The sequence below is a fragment of the Diachasmimorpha longicaudata genome, chromosome 14, assembly GCF_034640455.1.
Source record: "Diachasmimorpha longicaudata isolate KC_UGA_2023 chromosome 14, iyDiaLong2, whole genome shotgun sequence".
NCBI lineage: Eukaryota > Metazoa > Arthropoda > Insecta > Hymenoptera > Braconidae > Diachasmimorpha > Diachasmimorpha longicaudata.
The window spans coordinates 3,943,353-3,966,186 of NC_087238.1; the positions used below are offsets into that span (position 1 = coordinate 3,943,353).

The 22,834-nt window shown below is 35.2% G+C and overlaps 1 protein-coding gene and 1 long non-coding RNA gene across 2 annotated transcripts in view; one reads left to right on the forward strand and one right to left on the reverse strand.

The window, feature by feature from the left end:
* The window catches only part of LOC135169317 (A-kinase anchor protein 200), a 59,491-nt gene that overhangs the window by 719 nt on the left and 35,938 nt on the right, over positions 1 to 22,834 (forward strand). The gene's annotated exons all lie outside the window — the stretch shown is intronic.
* Positions 9,820 to 11,671, reverse strand: LOC135168998 (uncharacterized). Its single transcript, XR_010300133.1, has 3 exons — positions 11,489 to 11,671; positions 11,279 to 11,410; positions 9,820 to 10,757 (listed from the first exon to the last, which is right to left on the reverse strand). It is a non-coding gene; the product is annotated as an uncharacterized LOC135168998 (long non-coding RNA).

The following is a 22,834-nucleotide window of genomic DNA, read 5'->3' on the forward strand; positions in this document are numbered from 1 at the left end:
TGACATTGTGATACCTGGAGGGGGTCCGGGGTGCGGTAAAAGGGGGGGCTGAATGTGAGTGGCACACGCAGGAGACCCGGGCAGTTTCACCGGCGTGTTAGCCCCTCCGGGGCTGCTTCTTATGCACGACAGTACGTGTGCAGTTGGATAATCGATTCTGCGCACGAATGTACTGAGTTCCGGTTCCTATTCGGTTGCGAGAGGAACATTGTCGAGAGGTACATCGGTGAGGATTCCTTGGGGTTGAGGGGGCTAATTTTATTTGTGACGAGGAGGGGTTTTCGAGGTGGGTGATAGGGTTTTTGGAGGGACATACGCCTTTGGGTGATGGATTTTTTTGTTTATTTAGAGAGGGATATTGCTGGGGTAAAGGGTTATCTCGACTCATTAATGTTAAAGTAGATATTTTAGTTTTTTTACTAATTTTGCCAATTAAATATTCTTCTGAGGAGAAGCTAAACGATTTTGCAAAGGAAATTTTGGACATTTGTCTGTCCAAAACATATTTTATTGGCAAAATTATGTTTTTCTTTGAGTGGATATTATGATGATTCGGTTCAGATTTGTCAATTACAGTCGTTTAATTAAATATTTATCAATAAATTTGGTAGATTTTGTATCAGTTACATTCAAATGCAAATTTTTGGTTGCAGACAATTTGCTTAATGGCTTTTTTAATTATTTATTCGACGTGATGTTGTTCATTTAAAAGGTTATTTAGACTCATTAATGTTGAACTGAATGTTTTGTTTCTTTCAATTACATTATAATTATAATGATTCGATTATAATTATAGTAATTCGATTTGAAATGGTAAATTACAGTCTTTTAAATATTTACAAATAGTTGTGATTGATTTTTAGGGAAAGGTCGGGGACAGTTTGCCTGATGATTTTGATGGTGTGTGGAAGGGTTAGGGAGGTTCAGAATGAATTTTCTAATTTTTGAGGCGGTCATTAAAGATGAGGTGAATTGGGGAATTTTAAGGGCTGTAAATGGTGTCTCTGAGGGACTCATTAAGTGCGAAAATATAAAAAAATTTAAGAACGAATAATTTATAGGGAATTTCCATTGATTTTAGTGAGACATCAGATATTTTCCTGGGGTATTTAGGGGAATTCAATTGTTCAAATTCACGAAAGATTGACAAATACTAACAATCGTAAAAAATAGCTAAAAATATTTTACTTTAATTACATAATTTTGGCTCGAATGGAGTTCTACAACTTTTCAAACTTTCATTCGTTCATTTTCAAAACCAGAAGACTCAAAAAATTAAAAATAAATAATTGGGTTCCCAATCAATTCTACTAATATCTACAAAATAATGAATAACGTCATGACTTTTTTTTTATGTCATTTCCTCCTAAAAATTGCCTCCAAAGTGCGCTCAATTAAGTTATAAAATTCTTGAGAGTCTCGGTCATACTACAGCCAGTGAACAAACGGAAAAATAAATCATTTTTATCATAATCAATTTCTTGAAGTGATTCGTCATAACGGAGTACCGTGAAGCGTCCCGATGAGTCAACTCAGACAAGCAAATTGACCCTGAAAATTTTCTTTTCAGTTTTCCCCATGCGGGTGGTTGAGAATAAAATCTGCGGGATTTTCCCTGTCATTCACATCATCAGGAACTAATTTTCAATGTTATTTCTTCTACTCCAATTGACATTAGAACTTTGCTATTCACTCTAGTCTCAACCGTTTCCTATCATCCTCACAATTTATTTTCAAAAATCCATCTCCTCATTAAGTGCAAAGTACTCTCCCATAATTAATTGACAAATCAAATCGTCAATTTCTCCACTAAAAATTTTCAAAAAAATCTATCATCTTCACAATATCTTTTAACGTTCCATTACCTTCTCGTTAATTGCAAAATATTTCCACATAATTAATCGATAAATCAAATTATTAATTTCTCAACTCAAAATGTTCCAAAAAAAAAATTCGGAAAATCAGTTTCTGAATTTGCATTTTGTATTTTTCTATTGACAATGAAAAAATTTCACGATCAAGAGCGTATGTCACCCTTACTCTCGACGGCGTCTAATTCGACATTAGTTGGCCACTCGGTTGGGGCCCTTAGGGCGAGGAGGAGAGGGGGTCTTCCCCTTTTCTCTCTCACTCTTTTCCCCCTCTGTGACCCACCCTATCTGTGTGTATGTGCGTGCATGCCATTCCCGTTGTGTTTGCCTCAGAAAAAAAAAGGGAAAGAGCGTTAAAAAAAGAAATAAAAGCGAAACGATCGGGTCGCATTTCAGTGGCTCTCAACTTAGCTGATTTGATCAGCCGTGTAATTACCCCAATGATGCTGGTAGACATTGCTTGATGCGTGAGAACCGTCAATTTAACGCGCCAGGAACTGGTTCTTCAGTGGAAAAGATGTTGTGGCCTGTGGTACAACTTCTCCAACCGCATCAGATATATATATATCGATTCTGATCGAACCACGCGAGTTCAATCGAAAATGAGAAAATCGATTTAATGGGTTTTTACATTTTTTCATTTGGTAATTAATAAAGTCTCGTTGTTGTTCGGTAAATGGCGGTTTCAGGGATTTATTTTTATTAATTTTTAACATTAATATGTGGAAAATGGAAATTAAGTTCTCCGACCGCATGAGATTGAGATATATATCGATTCTGATGGAACCAGATGAGTTCAGTCGAAAATGAGAAAATCGATTTAATGGGTTTTTCACTTTTTTCGTTTGGTAATTAGGAAAGTCTCGTTATTGTTCGGTGAGTGGCGGTTTCAGGGGAAATTTTAGATCAATTTTTAATATAAATTCTCAGAGATATAAATTAACTTTTCCAACCGCATCGGATTGAGATATATATCGATTCTGATGGAACCACACGAGTTCAATCGAAAACAAAAAAAATCGATTTGATGGCGTTTTTACATTTTTACATTCAGTAATTAATGAACTCTCGTTATTGTTCGATAAATAGCGATTTCAGGAAAAATTCCAAATAAATTTGTAAAATAAAATTCACTGATTTTCGAGGAATTACCGTAAACGAAAATTGAAAAAATTCAGAAATTGATTAATTATCACCAATTACAGTTGCTCATTATTTAACTAACGTTCTAAGGGAATTATGACACGATATTTTTACCCTAAAAAATTTGAAGAGCAAAAACTTTCTACTGGCACTTGTTCTTAATTATTTCCTTCTCAAAATATTGGCAAAAAATCGTAAAGCTATTGAGAAAAAAAAAATCCGAATCTCCACTCAATTTTTTCCTCTTCTCGTCCTTTTTCAATAAATACTAGTCTCGAGGAAAAGCCCCGGGCGATGGTTCCTCGAAGCCAATCTCCTCTCTCGAGTCCCGGGATAACATCGTTCAAAAACCAATGAAAACTCTTTCATCGTTAACATTTTATCGTTTTTTCATTGTCTGACGTCGAAGGGGAGGGGAACCTAAATAAACTGAAAATCGAGGGATTAAGATAGTTCGTGAAAGTGAGGTTATGTACACAGTCTCTCGGTTAGACCGGCAATTTTGGATTACGAGATACAGTGAGTGAGTGAGTGAGTGAGTCTACGTTTATCCGGGCGTTTCAACGGAAAAAAGGAGATGAAAAAAAAAATGAGGGAACACATCGATGCACTGCTAGGTATTCAATAGGGGGTTATGGGGGTACTGTCGGCCATTGCTGGGCCGTGCAGCTGTTCACCATTCGTGCCCTAGTAGGGCCGACATCAAGCACTCGTCTCCCTCTCACCATCTCCCCCGCATTCCAGTCCCTGTGGAAAAAAAATGGGGGTGAACAGAACCCCATTGTTCCTGTCATTATTGATTGTATTTGGTCTGTTGCATTAGATGTTGGGAGGGTAGTGGGTAAATTGATGCTTCAAATATTGCGTCTTTAGAGTTTTGCGAATTTTTTGCGAACGTCGATAAATTATTAGAGAAAAATCAAGAGAGAAAATTAAATCTTCCAGATTTTTTTGGTTTTTTTCATCGACATTTTTCCTCGTATTTTCTCTGATGGAAGTGGATTTTTAAAAATATTTTGAGGGCATTTTTCACTTTCGAAATAATCGCTAAATTATCTCGATATGCATTTTGCCTTTTTCTATCTCATCATTCGGTCGCAGATAAGATTATAAATACATACAACATGAATAAATATTCAGATAAATCAATAATATACGGATAAACAAATATCTTTAAATGAGAATATTTAAAAAATATATATTTATCATATTTAACAATTTTTTAAATGTATTTTTCACTTCATAACTAATTGCAACATTATCTGAATATATTTTTTTCATTTTTCTATCTTCATATTCAGTTCAAATAAAATATTTAATTTGTTTATTTAAAATTTCATATATGACAAAAACACGAGCGAAGTCAAATATATCTTTAGTTTATAAATTCTCTCCACCTTCCTTCCAATTAATTGCCAACTGGGCAACGAATAATTAAATAAATCCTCCAATTTTCGTATGGGAAGCTGTGGATATTCCTTCCTGGGTCTTAAAACAAAATATAAATAAATAAATATTCAGATAAATAAATACCCTTACAGATGAAGTGTGAAATTGATGGAGAGACTTGATATGGAATAAATCATTGAAAAAAAAATTATTTCTCAATCGTGATCGAACCACCCCCATTCCCTTCTCCAAGGGGTGGTCTTATCACGTGTGATGACACAACGCGAAATGGATAATTAATTGGTCTCACGCGAGAGCAGTACAGAACAAGAGTCTTGGGTTGTGATCTGCGTGCAAATTTCTCTCCTCGTCCTCAGCTCTCCCTCGAGGGTGAAACCCGACGTCTAATTAATTGTAGTTAATTACGGTAATTGCTGTGAGTAATGCCATGAGTATTGCTGAATTCAGCGAGAAATTCCTCAATTTAAAAAAATTGAATAAGTGAATTTTGCAGTTTCTTTGTGGTTAATTGGAGGAAAAATAGTTTCAATTTATTATGGGATATTCGAAATTATCTTCGCCTCTGGCTTTTACGTATTTGATATCTCGAGACGTGTTTGAGAGGTTTAAAAAATAGTTAGAAATCACCGATAAAGAGGAACCGATTTTTTTCCCTTTTAATTAATGAAACAAAAAAATTAATAGAATTTTTTTTATGCTACAAAAATTAAGTTCAGTATTTTCTGGGTAAACCCGTAATTATTGAGATAATTATAATAGACAGTGATATTTGATTGACGTTGAAAAGGGAAATTTTTTTCTCAAAATTTGATCCACCAATTAAGAAAAACGGATTTGGAAATCCCTCGGATTTTTTTATCTTTCTCGGAAAGATCAAGAGGAAGAAATGTCTCGTGTAAACAAATGTTTTTCAGTAAACAAGGCCCCACGTGCCATCCGCCCATAAATATGCAACACAGCTTTCCGGTTTTTAACGCAAATACAGATCTAGAGATTTACCATATCTCCCGTATTCTAAGGCATAAATATTTACACAATGTGATAAGAACCATTCTTTCGTAGAGTCGTACTCTAACTCATCCCTTCAACTGTGGGAATCCCTCATTTTTGGGCGCTCGTTGATTATTCCTCATCAATCGGAGAAAATAAACACTTTTGACGCAGTAAAAATTTTTTTTTGCTTAGATCGCGGATTCTTTTGATGTTTTATGTCCGGGGACCGAAAAATTCGTTAGACATTGTGTCTAAAATTGGAAGTTGTTTAAGGTCGCGTGACAGTCTGTGGAAAAAGTTTATGCTGTGTAAAACCGCCCAGATTAAGGCCCAATCACTATTGCAATTATTTTTAATTATGTAAATTTATGAACTTTCTTTAATTAATTCTCAAAACCAAAATCAGTCGATTTAATATTTTTTGGTGTTGGTACGTCAAACAATTTTTATTTGAAAAAGTATCGAGTCGTTGCCCGAATTTCAAAAATTTTTATTTCCAATTTAAAATGGAGAATATCAAACAAAAAATGATCATTCTGCAGCTACTTTTGACAACTATTCGCCATTAAAATGTGACCCAAAACTGACGAATTAATATTTTACACAACAACAATCTTAATAACAATGAAATAACAAATTATCATAGATTAAAGCCCTTTAATTAACAACAGACACGTTAATTGTCGGTAATTTCCTCCACTTTCCAACATCATTTCCGCTCTTTTTCTGTGATTTCACTTCAGATTGACAGTGAAACCCCTCACGCCCTTTTTTAAATTATTATTTAAAGTATTGACATGTCAGGAATTGACAGGAATTTTTTATGTGTAAATACACCACCTTCCAGTGTTCTAACATGTTACACCTCGATTCTTCTACCCGAAACTTTTCTCTCCGTCCAGATGGTCCTGGTTTCCTCTAATACGATTGACACTGACAGCAGATTCTCTGGATAATTTATATCACTTGCACCAGAAGAATAGAAATTGTTTAAAATATAATTCAAAATATTTGGGCCTTTTTTCTTATGGTCCCTCGCTTGTCCTTGAATCATATTTCTGTACTCGACAATTCGTCTGTTTTAAAACGATTTCTTCTGACTTGTCAGAGCTCATCACATGGTCAGTGGTCCATCATCAAAATTCGTGAATTCATCAGGATTTTATGACTTAGACCTCATTTTTTTTTTTTTCAGATAAAAATTGCAAAAAAATCCTCAGGTCTGTTTTAACTTCAATTTTTCCCTCTCAACTGCACTTCTCGTGCTGGTCTAGGGTCCCCCCCCCCCCGGGTCTGGCCTGTTGTCCTTTCAACTGGATAAATAACCGACTCGTTGTCCGATGGACAATGGGACGATTATGGTTGCGCCTCGTGCACACGCCTTTTGTCAGACATTTCAACTCTATCAATGTGCAAGACGGTGAAGAAAATACGTGTGACTTTGAAGAGATTATAGAGGAGATCTGCTGAGCTGGGAGCTCAGCTCGTTGCTTGTGTTATCGTTCGTTTCGTTTTGTTTGAGTAACTGCTACTGTTGAATGGGTGGGGGGGTGGGGATGGGAGGGTGGGAGGGATATCATTGGTTGCTGTTGCTATAAATGTCGGGTTTGCATCGCTGGATGAATCTCGAAATAGTTGACGCGACGCCCTCAGCGACACTCATGACCTCAGGCCAAATGGGTTCAAGGTTAAGGCCAAAATTTTCAGGGTCAAAAGCTTCCTGGGGTGCATTTCCTCGAAATTTCGTTCGAGAGAATTTGAGATATTGAATTTTTGAGGGGTCAGGGGACTGTCAGGAGAGGGTGGGAGACGTTTGAGCCGGGAAAGTCGGTCTGATGACACGTTTTTGAAAGGGGTTTTGGATTTCAAGGGGTCGGTGACGATGGGGCGATTTTTGAAAATTGGTTTTGAGGGAGTGCGCGGTATTTTGGGATTATTTATTGTGTAAATATAGGTGAGGAGGGTTTTTGGATTTTTTTTTTAAGGTACAGGCGACTGTGCGAGTTTTTATTTGGTTTTATAAATTAATTTTTTGGTGGAATTCGTTGGTTTTTGAAACGGAAACGGTTTAGAAAATTCTGTATTTGGGTGATATATATATTAGATGGTTTTTGTTCAAATTTTCATCGCAAATATTTGAAAAAAGTAGCTCTAAAATAATCATTTTCTGTTTGTGACTGTCCGTTACGAATTTGAGATACAAATTTTTGAAATTTTAGTGCTTATTAATTACTCATAATTTTTCCGAAAAATTCAAAATTTCTTTACCATTTTTTTTTCTCTCAGTCTCTGATATATTCGACGGAGGATGCATTTCCTAAAAAAATTTTTTCTCAGTTTGACGATTTATCCTGACGATTAAAAAATTCTCCCGGTTATGCGAAACATCTGAAATATTTCTTCAACATCCAGGATATTTCTTCCTGCCTCACCGAGGATTATATGCTTGTATATAATCCCCGAAATGTGTGTTCAGGGGCGTTGGAGGGAGTAGAAAAGAATGAGAACACGCGTGTTCAATTTTTTTTTTTTATTCATCATCCATTTTTCTCCTCGTTCATTTTCGGTGTTCACGTTTTTTTTTGGCGTTGGGTGAGTCCGAGGGGGTGAGGAGGAAGAGAAAAGATTACAAATTCCCCTCTCGCAGCTAGAATTGAAGATAGATGTGTGTGGTTGTATATAGTGTACAATAATCTACGACTATGGGGGCCTTCCTATTCCCTTTACCTCCTCCATCGTACGATGGATTTATAACAACCGGTTTTTGTGGTGACCGTTTTCGCGAGACTTCATCGTCACGAACCGAATTTTTATGCCTCCTCTGGACCTAGAATTTTTTTTCTCGATCCTGAGAATTCCTAGGTGTTTTAATGGAGAGTTTCAGATTTTTTGAATTCATCGGAACGATGGAATGATTAATTATTCATTGAATATTTATGGTCGATTATATTCTGTGAAATCACTGAGAAATAATTTTTAATCATAAAAAAATTCCAGACTTTTTCAGTTGAGTATTTTACATGAAAATTTTGACGGTTTAATTGGTGTTTTCATTCAATTGAACTATTTCTTCAATTATTATTCAAAATAATTCACATAAAGGAAAGGCTAAAGGGGATTAAACATAATTTTTCAATTATCTTCTTTTAAAATTCAATTTCTCTTGTTTTTACCCAATCAATTCTTCCAATATCCGGACTTTTCGTCACTATCAGAAGAGTTAAAGATCCAAAAATATCAAAAAAATCCCCCCCCCCCCCAAATATACCACATAACTGCACAATTATCCTAATAAAAAAATAATAACAATTATTACCAAAAAAACGAAAAAAAAAATCATACCATACACACCACAACGTCAATTTCCCACTCGTTATATTTTTTCCCCAATTTCAAAAAAAAAAATATTCAACAAAAATTTAACGAGTATTTCGTAAATAACATGTTAAAATTCAACCACCTTTTCCTACCCACAATTTTAATATCTCCCATTCAAGTAAAACGAACCCCTCAATCTTCTTCACTCTCTCGTATTTACGCCGTTGTTCTTCATGATAATGAGAAGGCATAAAAATTCATTGGAGCGATCATGACAGTAAAAAATAATCGACGTGTACAACAACAGAGAGAACGCCAGATAGAGGAAATCCATAGACACTTGGCGATGGTGGGAGGGTTTGGGGGTGGTGGATACTGGCGTGGGGTAAGAGGGGGGAGGAACGTCATTTACCGGAGCTCTCGTGTACCGTTTCTTGTTTGCCACAGCTCTTTTCCTCCTCTCACCTCCTCTGTGCACCTTTCTCTCTGGTTTACAACTCAAAGGCATCGACTGTACTCACCCCCTTACCCCCAATCCTCTCCTCCCCTTTGTCGTTTTGCTAACGTCAAAACTTTTTCTCTCAACAACCAGCACGAAGAGAGAATGGAAGATATCAACTCGGGTATTGCACTCACTGGCTTCACCACAGTATGACTCATACCTCTGAGTGTTGAATTAGAATGTCAAGATACACATAAACTACCCCTTCCCCTTCCCCACTGAATCCAGTGGATTTAACTTTTTTTTTTCATTCATTTTTTATTTTTTTTTTAAAGCGTTAAAAACCGGCTGGCGATGAGGAAATAATTTCCTAGATAAATTCAAATGTTTAAATACGTAATTAGTTATTAATTAATTATATTTATTTGAAGGTCTAGTTAATTGGAGGTTTTATAATGCTAAAGTAATTATATATATTAAAAAGTCCAATTAAATAATATTTCGTTGGATTCTTCAATAATATTAATTAATATTTGATTAGACGATTAATTGATGTGTGATATTAATTAGATCTTTAATCGATTAGACCTTTAAATGTTTCACATTGATTTATTCAGTTCAGGAGAAAAAAATATCATTTTTTAGAGAATTTTCTAAAAAACAAGTTTCACGTAAGAAAATCTTCCCATAAGTTTTCAAATTTCATTATCTTCAGGGATTTCTTACGTATTAATTATTTATCATAGAACATTTTTTATTATAAATTTGTACAACATTCTTAGCGTTTAAATCATCAATCGAATGAGAAAAAAATATTAAACTGTTGAAGAGCAATTAAAACAATTTCTCTTTAATGAAAAAAAAAAATCGGGTAGTAGCCTTTCCAAAAAACGCTAATTAAATTTTTTTTTCATCAATCACTCGACTAAACGAGCACGGAAATTGTGGTGGAAAGTGCAGTGCAAAGGGGGTCATGGCATTCACTTGGTTGGTAACAAATTCTCCATATCATTCTGGAGATTCATCACGGGTGAATAAGAAATTTTCATACTTCAGTCTTCTCTCATTATGCAGTGGCTTTAACCACCTCATTTGAAGATTAATCATGCTGAAAAAAAAAATCACGAATGGAGAAGAAGTACTCCAGTGCTTGCAGGAAGTATCGAATTAACGCTTATCTTCTAGCGGCGAACGATAAGTGGGCTTTAGTCGTTGTCAAGAGTTGTCAGTGCCGCACTGAGTGCCACTGTACCATTTTAACTCGATTAAAAAATCATTTGACGTTCAAAAGGATCTTTGTTGTCATTTTTAATTCAGCGTCGTTAGATGTTTGATAATTGGAGGCTTCTATTTCGGTTCATTGGTTGGTCATGATTTATTCGATTATATTTTTCGAATTAAATTAGTGACTCGTGATTTTTCATTTGAAAGAAATGACTCTATTTTTTTTTGTCGTGGGAATTTTTGTTTGGTCGGTTATCCTTATGGTCGACTACTTCTTCGTGTTATTAGTCGTTCGTCCTTGCAATCGATTGTTAGAGAGACGACTGAGTACAAGTGATCGATACAGTAACGAAGAGCTGAAAAGAAATAATTCGTTTTTGACTGTTGACCAGTTTTTGATGAATATCTGGAAATCTAGGGGAGATATCTAAATTTATATCATGACCTTTTTTATAGAGGTAATTGAACTCTACAACAAACCTTATCACGAAAATTTTGCTATCTCTCTTAGATTCGGAAATATTGCTCAAAATCCCAACCCAAATTAGTCACCTTTCCTCGTTTTACCTCTTCAGCACTAAAATTTTATCTATCCATTTTTTATCAATATCTCAAAATCCATTGAAGATAGCAAAATTTTTATCATGACCTTTTTTGCGGAGGGAATTGAGCACTACAACATACGTCATATAAAAAATATCGCTATCTCCCTCAGATTTCGAGATATTCCTCAAAAATTGAACTCATCGCGTTTTCCCAATTCCCCCCTGAATTTGTTAAGTTATGACCATTGAAAAAAAATCAAGGGTTCATTGCACTTCCATCATCCCCTAGATTACTGCATTTCAGCACGAAGGCCATGGGGTTTTTTACTCACCCCAAGTTGGCGTCCGTGCCGACGGCAACGACTGACCACGAAAAATAAAAAAAAATCCCCTGGGGCTAGTCTCGTGGACAATATTTTACGAGTTTGGGGTAGGGCCCACTGCCAATTTCCGTACAAATTCAACTGACAAGCAGTAGGAAAAAATAATAATCTTTCATATCCATAAAATAAACTGTTCAACACATGTGTACATATTCTCACCGAGTACTTGACCGACGCATCTGGTGTTCACATTCAAGGCCGGCCAATAAACTCACTTCACCCGTAGCACTTGTACACCACCGAGATCACGATGATTCTCAGCAGTTATATTCCAAGGACAACAAAGAAATGTATATTGCAGAGATAATAGTAATCCGTGTGTCAGTATATTTATAACTTTATTATAAAGAAAATCGCTGGTGGGGGGAGGGGGGGGGCATTATAGTTTAGTACGTTTTTTTTTCTTTTTCTTTCTCATGTTAATTCACGTGTTTGTCACCAGTCGGGATGAGAAACCAGTCGGTGACCTTGTCTGCTTTATTGATCATCAATTTTGTTTTAATTTGGGGTATGGAAGAGGAGCCGGTGTCGAGTTGAGAGGCTGTCAGAATTATAACAGTTGTTTATTGTGATTTTTTTTAGGCTTGGGGGTCCTGTAGGGCCCCTGGAGCCTTTGATTGGTGGAAGGGCGCGAGGGCAGATGATTTTCATTGAAGTTTCAATGAAAAATAGAGGGGGGAGGGGAATTATGATTTATGGAATTCATCAAAGTGATCGATTCAGTTTTATTTAATGAGAAAGTTCTAATCGAGAAGGAAAAGTCAAAAGGGTCAAGTCAGTTTAATTTATTCATTCGATTACAGTTCAACGTTGTGATGTCATTTAAATTTATGGAATTACTGAAAATGATTAATTAATATTTTTTTATTATTCAAATTGTTTTGATGAAAAGAATATTTAAACGAGAATGAACAATCGTAAAATCTTTGGCGCAAGTTAATTTAATATTTCAATTAGAATTCAAGATTGTGCAGTCATTGAAATTTATTGGAATAAGTTCGTGAATGACAACTAGACGTTTTTATAATCGAACAGAGACAAAAGGAAATTTCCACTTGATTGATATCGATAGGGATTTGTTGAATGTAATAAGACAAATTCATCGAGTTGAGAGGCTATTGCACCTGCCTTCAACTAACGAAGCTTACTACAGTCCACTCGGGCCCATTCGTTTTTTTTCTGAAAATTGAAAGTAGACCGAGAATAGCAGCGGGAAAAAATTAAGAGAAAAATCATTTGTAACGTTTTTTTTTTTCTACTATGGATTCTTAATGGTTACTGGCTTTCATTCGTCGAAATTACGAAACACAGTAGAACAAAAAATGGTCCATTAGAGTTCTCCCAAACTAGATTTTTCATACGATTTTAAATCTCATATTCTCAATATTTTATATTCCATAGCAATTTATTTATTTCATTCCATACCACATAATTAATGTTGTACTCAATTATTTAAAATGCATTAACACGACAGAACCGTAATCTTAACATGTGAGTCATTAACAAATGACAGAACGCAAAAACTTGATATTTTTTCCTGTCAGTCTCGTCGTAAATTTACTAGAAAATTGAAAAAATCAAAATTCTAGTGGAAAAATCTTAAAAATTCTTCCACTCCAAAATTGGCTAATAATAACAATAATTTTTGATTGTGTTTTTTTTTTTCATTATTATATTTGGATTATTTTTTTTTTGGTTCCATGCTTTCATTAGTCAGTCTTTGTTCGATATTTCCGTTCATGAAGAGTACAACTCCATGCCGGCTCCAACGTGCTGGAAATAACTCTTATCCCCCTTTTTCGCGCCTCTCGCATCAATCCCAGGGTAAATTTAAGATTAAGAGCCGATATCTTTTCATTTTTCGAGTATTTACAATTTTCTGACATTGTTGATATAAAATAGACATGAAAAAATATTTAATTTTCAACTTTTATTATCATTCAATTGCCCATAAAGTGGCGTCACCGTACAAGAATTTTCTTACTTTTCCAGAAAATTTCTGTTAATAGTTCACCAGACTTTAAGAAAAATTGTCAACAATGGCCGGATGACAATAAAAAAAATTGTGAGTTCTTGAATAGTGATAAGAGCTAATATTATTTTTTATGTCTATTTGATTCATGAAAGTTGAAAAATTGGTAGATATGGACCACAACTCATTATTAAATCACAACAAATTAAATCACAATATTCTCCATAAAAATTTAAACAAAAACCCTCGGGTAATAATTTCTGTGCTATCCGATAGCTCAGAAGAGTCCCTGGCGCGGTACTGGGGGAGCTCCGGTTCGACTCCGGGGTGAGTTTAAGCGAAAATTTTTCTCTCTTCGAATTTTTTTTTTTCTCGGTATTAAAATGCAGTTGGAGGGTGAGGTGGTGTTGGGATGTGAAAATGCACATGTGGGGTTGAAGAAATTGTTAACAGGCGTGCGAAGGTACCGATAACCCCTCGTCCTTAAGTGTATGTACAGTAAAATCAAGAGTAGTGGACGACGCGTGCTGCCATGAGGTAGTAGGGGCAACCCCGCATTTAGACCGACGTTCAGGAGGGCTGTGACTCGACGGGGATAGTCCCCATGAATCATCGCTCTGAGTAATCAATACGACGCGCCTCTTGTCGACTCAGACTCATTCACAATGTTATGTCCTGACGATGGGAAAAAGAGATTGGAGGGGAAATTGATATGAGTTGAGTGAATAGTTCATCGTTTTCTAAGGGCTCATCACATTCTACTTGCGATTTAAAGAAATTTCTTTAAATTGTTTCTGAATTTTTTGCGAGGGAAAATATGATTTAAAAAGTAGATATGACTTTTTTATCTTTTGCCATTTTTTCGCAGGCGATTGAATAATTTTACTCAGAACATTTCTATTTATTTTCTGATGAAATTGTGTTCTCGACAGCTGACGCCTTTTCAGTGTTATCCAAATTTTGTTATCAATTTTTGTTTGAAAAAAACTAATTTGGAAAATCATAAGATAATAAAATATCGATTATTTATTCAATAGATTTTATAAATAAATTTTACAAGGAGCAATAGAAAATGGTTATCAGTCTTGAGGTTGTGATGGCGTGATATATAACTTTATAAACTTTCTGTAATTATTTCTTGAAAAAAAAAGATAACTAAAGCAGAAAATGATGATTTTCCACATAATTTTTGGAACTATTCGCTACAAAAATTTAAACAAAAACTGTCTAGTAAATATTTTATTTGCACAACATCAGCCTGAAGTGAATCAGCGCTTAGAAGTGTATTTCATAATTTTATGTTAATTATTTTTATCCTTCAGTGAAATTCCATTATTTAACAAAATTCATGGATGCAATCGCCATTTTTATTCGCCTTCTGTGGCTTCTGTCACCACTCCACCGGTTGTAAAATACGTAATTTAATCACCACTCATTAATATTTCACAATGAACATTCAAAGAATTTTGAAAAAATATTACATTTCAATGCCAACACTAACAAAAATAGACACTTCAATCATCTGCTGTTATTCATGCGGGAGTGCAGACTCTTTTGATAGTTTTATTGACACATTTTGGCAGCTCCCAGGTGCCCGCTAAAATCCGCCTCACGTATCGTCCACCGGGTCGAAGGGTTAATAGCCATTTCCTGTTTCCTGTCCGAGTATTGGAACGATTGTTGTGTTGTGACGAGGTTATATCGCTTGATATTTCCCATTGAACTTAAATTGTTGAACGATTCGTTAAATTAACAATTTGCAAGAGTCACGCGTACAAGGATTGCACACCGGCGTCATGATAATTGAGGTTTATTTTTATATTTACCGCGGTCAACATAATCTCAAGGTTTAGTGTAACAATGAAAAACATGGAGATTTCCTCGTTCACCTATTTGATTATTGAACATACCTCATTATTACTTCCGTAATGAGCTCGCCCACCGATACATATCAATTATTATCCTCGTTCTGATCAATTATAAAATTAACTCCTTCATAAGAATATTCAATGAATCATCAAGTGTTGGAAAAATTCCATTCACTTTTTATTCGAATAAATTCGAATAACTGAGTTTTAATTATTGATCGAAATTTAATCAGTTTGTTTAATGTGTCAAGTAGTTTTACAAAATTTTATTTGGAAAAATTCCCTGCCCTCCAGATTCGTAGATATTGCACGAGAAAGTACTCGACTTTATTTGATTTTTAATTATTAAAAATCAATTTTCGGTAATTAAAATGACATCTATTCAATTAATCCCCGCAACTTATTATATTTACAGTCTTTTTGATTTCCATCCCTTATTTCTGATTCCACTCTACCTTCGGCGTCTCAATAACAGCTCCATCAATTCATAAAATTCACTCATCAACCGATAAAACCAAAGAATAACGATCTTCCATCGCACCGCAAAATTAAAAACACCACCAGGGCCGTAGTGGAGGCTTCGCACCCCCGGCGAGCTCAACTCCTACTCATACCCCATCATTTAACTACCCCTAATCTTATAATAACCCCGACATGACTCACCAATCGAATATCGCCATTCCCCAAACCTTATCGATCCTATCAAAGTCGCAATCGATCATTTAACAATCGATAATCGATTAAAAAAAAAACGCAAAAATACTTCAACCCCGCGCCCGCCTCTGGCGCTAGTGTATCAACTCCTAGATTTTTTTTTCTTGTCATTATCTTCAAATTCATCCCACCATCATCTCCAACGAGTCCACCATCCCGTGTCCTTTTATGCCTCCAACAATGTGGAATCCCCGTTACCCGTAACGTTACAGAGGTACTAGAGCAAACGTAGACGAGTACAACTGCACCCGAGACCTCCATATGTGTTACACTTGGCCATATCACAGGGGGAAGGGAGGGAGAGGGAGGGGGGTGAAACGTGTCACGACGCCTTATCCCGTTTGTACGTGTTGACGAGCGAGTTGTCGATCGAAAAAGGAGTAATAGTATTGGCATTGAAAGGTTTATGAATGAATTCAAGTGACGCTCAATGTGGATAATTTGTGGATAATTGCAAGGGCGGGGTCACAGTTATTTATTAATTTTTTTTTTTACAATACAATGACACGAAATGTCGAACAAAACAGTCATTAGGAGGAGGTAATTGCTCTATTCTCGATTTCGAACGGGTTTATAGGGCGAGAGATTTATGACAGCGTTAACCGTTAACCCCTTTTGACTCTTTCGAAATGACTAACGGATAATTGAAAAGTCGAGAATTACTTTAACATTAAGATTTCGGTAAATTTTTTCTTTGTGTGTTGGTTAATTTTATGGGTAATGGGAGGAATTTTTTTTGACTGTCGGTGAAATGTATTTTTGGGGCATCAGCCGCCCACAGTTCCGACGGATGTGCACTGGGGGTCTCCTCTTCCGCGGTTACCGAGGATAATTCAGTCGGTTTTATTCGGAAGTCGATGTTTAGGGGGTATTAACGTGGTGACGCTGCCCACACGTGGGTACAAGAAAAAATTATCACAAAGATGAATTTGTACGAGAGATATTTTAAGTCTAATTAGTTGTTTTTTTGATTGGGTGAGTCAGGGTTGACCTTCAGGATGAGATTTTTGTTTTTGGGGGTTAGAGGACCTCATCGCGGGGAATTGAGGAGACTTTGATGTTTTGTTTTGGAAATATTTGGTGGGAGAAATTGATATGCGGAGGGAAAACAGTTGATCAAGGTCAAGGATTTTTTGTAATTATTTCTCGAAAACAAGACGGGCAATGGATTCAATTTTTTTGGACTGTAGGCAGTTATAAGATTTCTAGCTGAAATAATTTTTAGTTGATAAAACTATCGAACTGTTTATTTATAAAAAAATCTAGTCTGACGCTGCACGTGAACTCGGGAAAAGTCGAAAATTTCTCTCTCAATTTTAAAGCAGATAATGGCGAAGTAAAAGTGATCATTTAGCACCGAGTTTGTTCAACTATTCATTATAACAATTTAAACAAATACTGTCGAGTGTATATTTTATACAACAATAACTTTAATGTTCCTTAACTGCGATGAGAAAGGGATTTTGGATAAAAATTAGAGCTCTAGAGGGCGGAACGTGGGACAAAATGTCATTCAACCACTTTTTAATTCAAATTTTGCTAGAAAAATTAGATTTTTGGGGGGAAATTTTGGTGATGAAACCAACATCCCTCTCGTTTCACCCCTTCAAGTTTAATTTTTTATCTAAAATTTTTTATCGTCTCCTGATTTTTTTTCGATCCAATTCAATTTTTTCTCTAATGTGACAAATGTTTTCTTTGTTTTGCATCAACCCCTACCCTTCCCTTTATTTACAATCTACCCGATCACATTTGGTATATCTATTATCACATGTTTATTTTTTTCCTCTTGTAAAAAAATGTAAAAAAAATCGGGTCATTAAACCGCAAAATATCAACATCTGATAATGAATTTCTACTGTTCAGCTCTGTCTTCGCTTCACGAACAGTTCAATACCACTCACCGCGAGTGTTTACGCGAGCCATTCATTCCCCGGTATCATATCGAGCATCAACGATTTTTCACATCGGAGACGGTTATACGAGCATAGAATTACCGCATGCCTCATACGATGGATTCGCGTTTCACAACACCACTTTTTTTTTTTTCCTCTCTTTCCTCTCTCTTTACACGTCTCATAGCCACCAAGGTGGGTGGCGATCGTGAAAGTTGCATTCCACGCTCGCTTAAACGCCTCGTGTTTAGCTTAACAAATCTGCATCTTCGATAAATCGAGTTCAAGCGAGAGCTACACGCTAAGAAATTTTGGGTAAAAATTCGCTAGACGTCTAGAAGGCGCGAAAGGTCGAAGGAAATGACAATCAACCCCTTTTTAGAATTTAGAGGATTAGGAGAGACCCGGGTTCAATTCCCGAGTGGGCTAAAGCAGAATTTTTTTTTTTCAATTCTCTTCGTTTTTTTTTTTACGTAAAATTTTGTAGGAAAAATTAGACTAATTGTTGTGATAAAATTAACGTTCGTCCCTCACTTCACTCCCCAGAAATCTAATTTCAATCTAAAATTTATTTCCGTGCACTTGCTCGGAAATTAATTTCTTGAAATTGATTTCTGTGATTTTTTATTTTTAGGTGAAGTCATGAAGTTAGTCTGTCTGTCAGTTAGAGGTTAACGGTATTGTCTGATTGCAAAGTGCTAAATATTTCTGCATGACTTACCGGACTGTGTTGAGGGTAATCGCGGAAGAGAGAATTATCGCAGTTTATCGCCTTCTATAAATTTTCAAGTGCTACAAAATGATTATTCGTTGATAATAAAATTATCGGGGGAATCGTTAACATTCTGGACGATTAAAAGTTCAGTTTCATGTAATTTACATGTTAAAAATAGTTGTTTATGATGAATATAAACGTTATTTGAGTTTAAATGATTTGAATGGCAGTTTGCAAACGGTTAATTTATTCATTAGGGGGTTCAGATGTTCAGGAAATTTTAGCCAATAATTTTCGTAAATTCTACTTTTTATTTTCCATTGAAAAAAATTGCAGATTTATTCCGTCAATTTTATCATTGCAATCACACTATTTTAATTATAATTATACAGCTACATAGTACGAGACTGATTATCGATTATAGATTATAATATTATAATTCTCCTTCAGTATAATAATTATTTTTATTGGAATTGATGAGTTTTATATAGGAAATAACTAAATTACATTTAATTTAATTCAATTAATTATTATAATTACATCTCTATAAGTGGATTTACTTTTGAGTGTAATCTACGTCGAAAATAATTACATCTTCAAGTAGCACATCGTGGTTTATAATTTTAATAAAAACCCAGATGGCACGTCTGACGGGTGATGTGACGTAGGTGATTCGCATATGGCATAGAAATTGTATTTGACTTCAGACTCATATCAAGCTCCGGCTGGAATTATTTGAAAATCGATAGATAACGTCAATCTGCCATTACAGATTTCAACCAAAATAATTAATATCAAATATCAAATTGATAAAAATAATTATTTAATTGTTACCAAACCCAATTACCGCACTTCGTTTATTGTGTCGGCAGGCTGGTCATTATGTTTCATTCTAATAAAACCATTATTTCAATAATTTATTTATGATGACGATTTGTGATTTTCAATTCGCCAAAAATTGAACCTCTAAAGGACGAAACGTGGGACGAAATGACAATTAACGACTTTTTAGGTCAAGTTTTATTGGGAAAATTCGACTTGGGAGCTTAATTTTTGTGATAAAACCAACATTCCTCCCCATTTCGCCCCCTGGGGGTCGAATTTTTATCTCAAATTTTATCCCCTTTGAATTTTTTTTAGTATAAATATCTCCACATGAGTGAGGCCATACGTTTTTCAAAAATTTTCTCAGCCCAGTCATCCGGATGATATTTTAATAATTCCCACGTTCTTAATTAACTCCTCTGAACCCCCAATAACTCATCAACCCATAATAAAAGGGGTTGCTACAATTACGATTATCGGTGTTCACAAAAAATAATATTGTTAGTGCGCAATCGCACTGGTTGATGTCCCGCTAGGGTGGAGCTTCCGTTTCCGGTAATGAACGTGCCCGTTGGTATTGGCTATAGGTTTAACATAGAGTTGATGGAAAAAAAAAAATATCTCACAAATCGTCTGTTGCCCGCATAATTTTCCCTCCTCCCTCCCTTTCCAAATCAAATCTCCTGACTCGATTATTCTCGTAATGAAATGTTCAATCGATCCATGGAAGACGTAAGGAAACCGAAAGAAAAAATATATTGTGTCGAAATAAAGGGGAGGGAGGCCGTGGGAGTGACAGTGGAATTAAGTAGCGATTCTTCATTCCTTTATCCCTCGTTGACATCCACTTTATTAATTTATACGAGGGATAATGGAGGAGAGGACACATTCAGAGGTTAATGTCGTGGATGATGTTCCTTTTCAGGCTTTTATTTTCACGTAATAGGGGGGTATTGCTGAGGCCTTGAACAGTCGGTCGAGCGTCTTTCATGGAATGTTGTAAAATTGAAATTTACAAAGGTTTTTTTCTACATTTTTTACCCATTGGAATCATCCCCTTCGGACCTGAAAAAAAATCCAATTTTACCGGGAAACGATGGAAGATGATCTGAAATGTAAAAATAGAAAAATTTTTGAAAATGTGCTTCGACCTGTGGGAAGTCTTTTTTTTAATTAAAAAAAAATGTGGGTGGGTCAAGAACATTCCAAAAAATTTGGAATTTTAGGGTAACTGCATCCAGATTTAAATTGATCGATCAAGTCGTTTTTTAAAAATCGTAATTTGTTTATAAATCGTTTTTTTTTTCGAAATATTTCGAAAACTCGTCTTTAGCAAAATCGTTCCTCACGTGCCCTTTGATATCCTTCTCCTTTATCAAGGGTTCAGAATTTTATTTCAATTAAATTAATTATTGCAACAGATTTTCGTGGAACTCGTCAGCAACATTTTTTACAAAAATTGTTAGATCACCAAACACGAAGAATTTACGTCCCCACATAACTCCAACAATTTTATCTTCAAATTTATCCTCCAGCACTTCCTAGAATTCTAACGCTTACTATCTTCGAAAATTCCAAGAATTTATTTCAACAAAAAAATTATTCTAACACCGAAAGTTAAATCAAAATTATTGAAAACTTTCGAATTCTTCAAAATCAATTTTATATCTAAATTCATCAGTTCTGATTTCCATTGATAATTTCTGAAAATCAATACAACATTCAATCATTTATCAATATTTGAATAACTTCCCAGAAAATTTCTCTCCGCAATCTCAAAGCAATGATCATTGTCCAATTTTTATTGATAAAAAAAGTCCAGTGAAATTGATAGGATTCAAAGAAAAATTCATAAAAATCAGATGATAGTTAGTTCACCAACAATTTCATACCCAACGCAATGAAATTCGAATAAACCTCTTTGTTTCAACGTTCGTAAACTACTTATCTCCTGGAATTAGCCGAGCGTGACTCGTTTCCTCGATTGACTCCCGATCTGGCCCAACATTGGAGTGACTCGGTTTCACCATTCCCCCCCCCCCTCTCTGCCCCCCTGTTCCCCGTGAATCGGTTCACTTGACTCTTATTACATTCGGTTTCATGTTTAAATAACCGCGAACGGTACAATATCATTTGTGCCAAGTACTCTTTGAGCTACCGAGTGTCGATGAACTTTTCCCGACTGTCTCTTTACCCAAGAAATACGTGAAAGTCTACTGGCATCAAGGGATGTCCTTGAACGATGAGCTATGCGTTAGAGATATTGCAAGGGTTGTGCATTCCATGTCTTTTTGTTTCTAAAATTGTCTTAAAAATTTTAGCATTAAAATTCGAATTAATTTAGTTTTATTTATCCGCTGGTTAAAAAATCCCGAAGTAACCGAGTGACACAATCATCCTTATACGAGATAAGAGGTGGCCGACATTGGGCCGAGGGTCGGCCAAGACTGGGTCCAATCTCGGCTGAATGTCGGCCATCCGTCGGCAATCAATAATTTTTTTTTTTAATCACATTACAATGATAAATTCAGAATTCCGGTGCTCACGATATAAGATTCAGATATCGTAAATTTAATTTGTTAACCTCATAAAAAAAGAAGTTATCATTTAGATAATTGAGTATCTCATTTTATGTTTTAATTTCATTTTCATGTAGAAAAATTTTCTATAGGAATTTTTCTTAGAAACTCCTCAGTGTTATGTCTTCTATAAAAATAGGAATGAAATAGCCGAGACAAACCGAGAAAAAAAAATTATCGGAAGCAATTAAAAATCTATCTGAGTAATAAATGAAAAATGACTCGCGACAGATGTCTTTTTGTCGAGTTATTAGTCATTCGTCCGATTACTACGAGACAATATATCAACGGATACTTGGAACAATTGCATATTGACGCTGAATCATGAGGTCTTATCTCTCATGGAACGCTCCGTAGTAGTTTATATCGCAGGGAACCGTGAAGTGATGTTTATCTTTATTAAAAAAAGCAAAGATTCAGCTGCGGAAAAATTCTTATGATATTTTATTCCTGAATAGGACAGTACAATAAAAATATCGACCGATTCAGAATTATTTATTCTCAACAACGATTTTGACGTCTCCCATAAAATGACAAACAAAATATCACATTTATCACACAATAAATAATATTCTTGCGTCGTGGAAATAATGAGAGATGACATTTTATTAATTAATAACTGGGGGAGTATTAATTAGAGAAAATACAGACGATGATTCTTCGAACTGACGAATAAATATTTTTTTCAATTTTTAATTTTGGTCTTTGATGTTACAAATATTTTTTTTGTTGTATATCGACTTCTGCCCATCGATCTGTTTCTCTTATGTTTATTTAATTTATTTAATTTATTTTATTTACATTTGTTAAGATCTACACCTTCTCCTCTCCTTCCTCTTAAACATATCGTAGAGTGTCTATTAGTACCTCCTGTTTCTCTATTCTTTCCCTGACTTGATTTTTCCGCAACAAAATATATTATGAGTTAGTTGCGAGA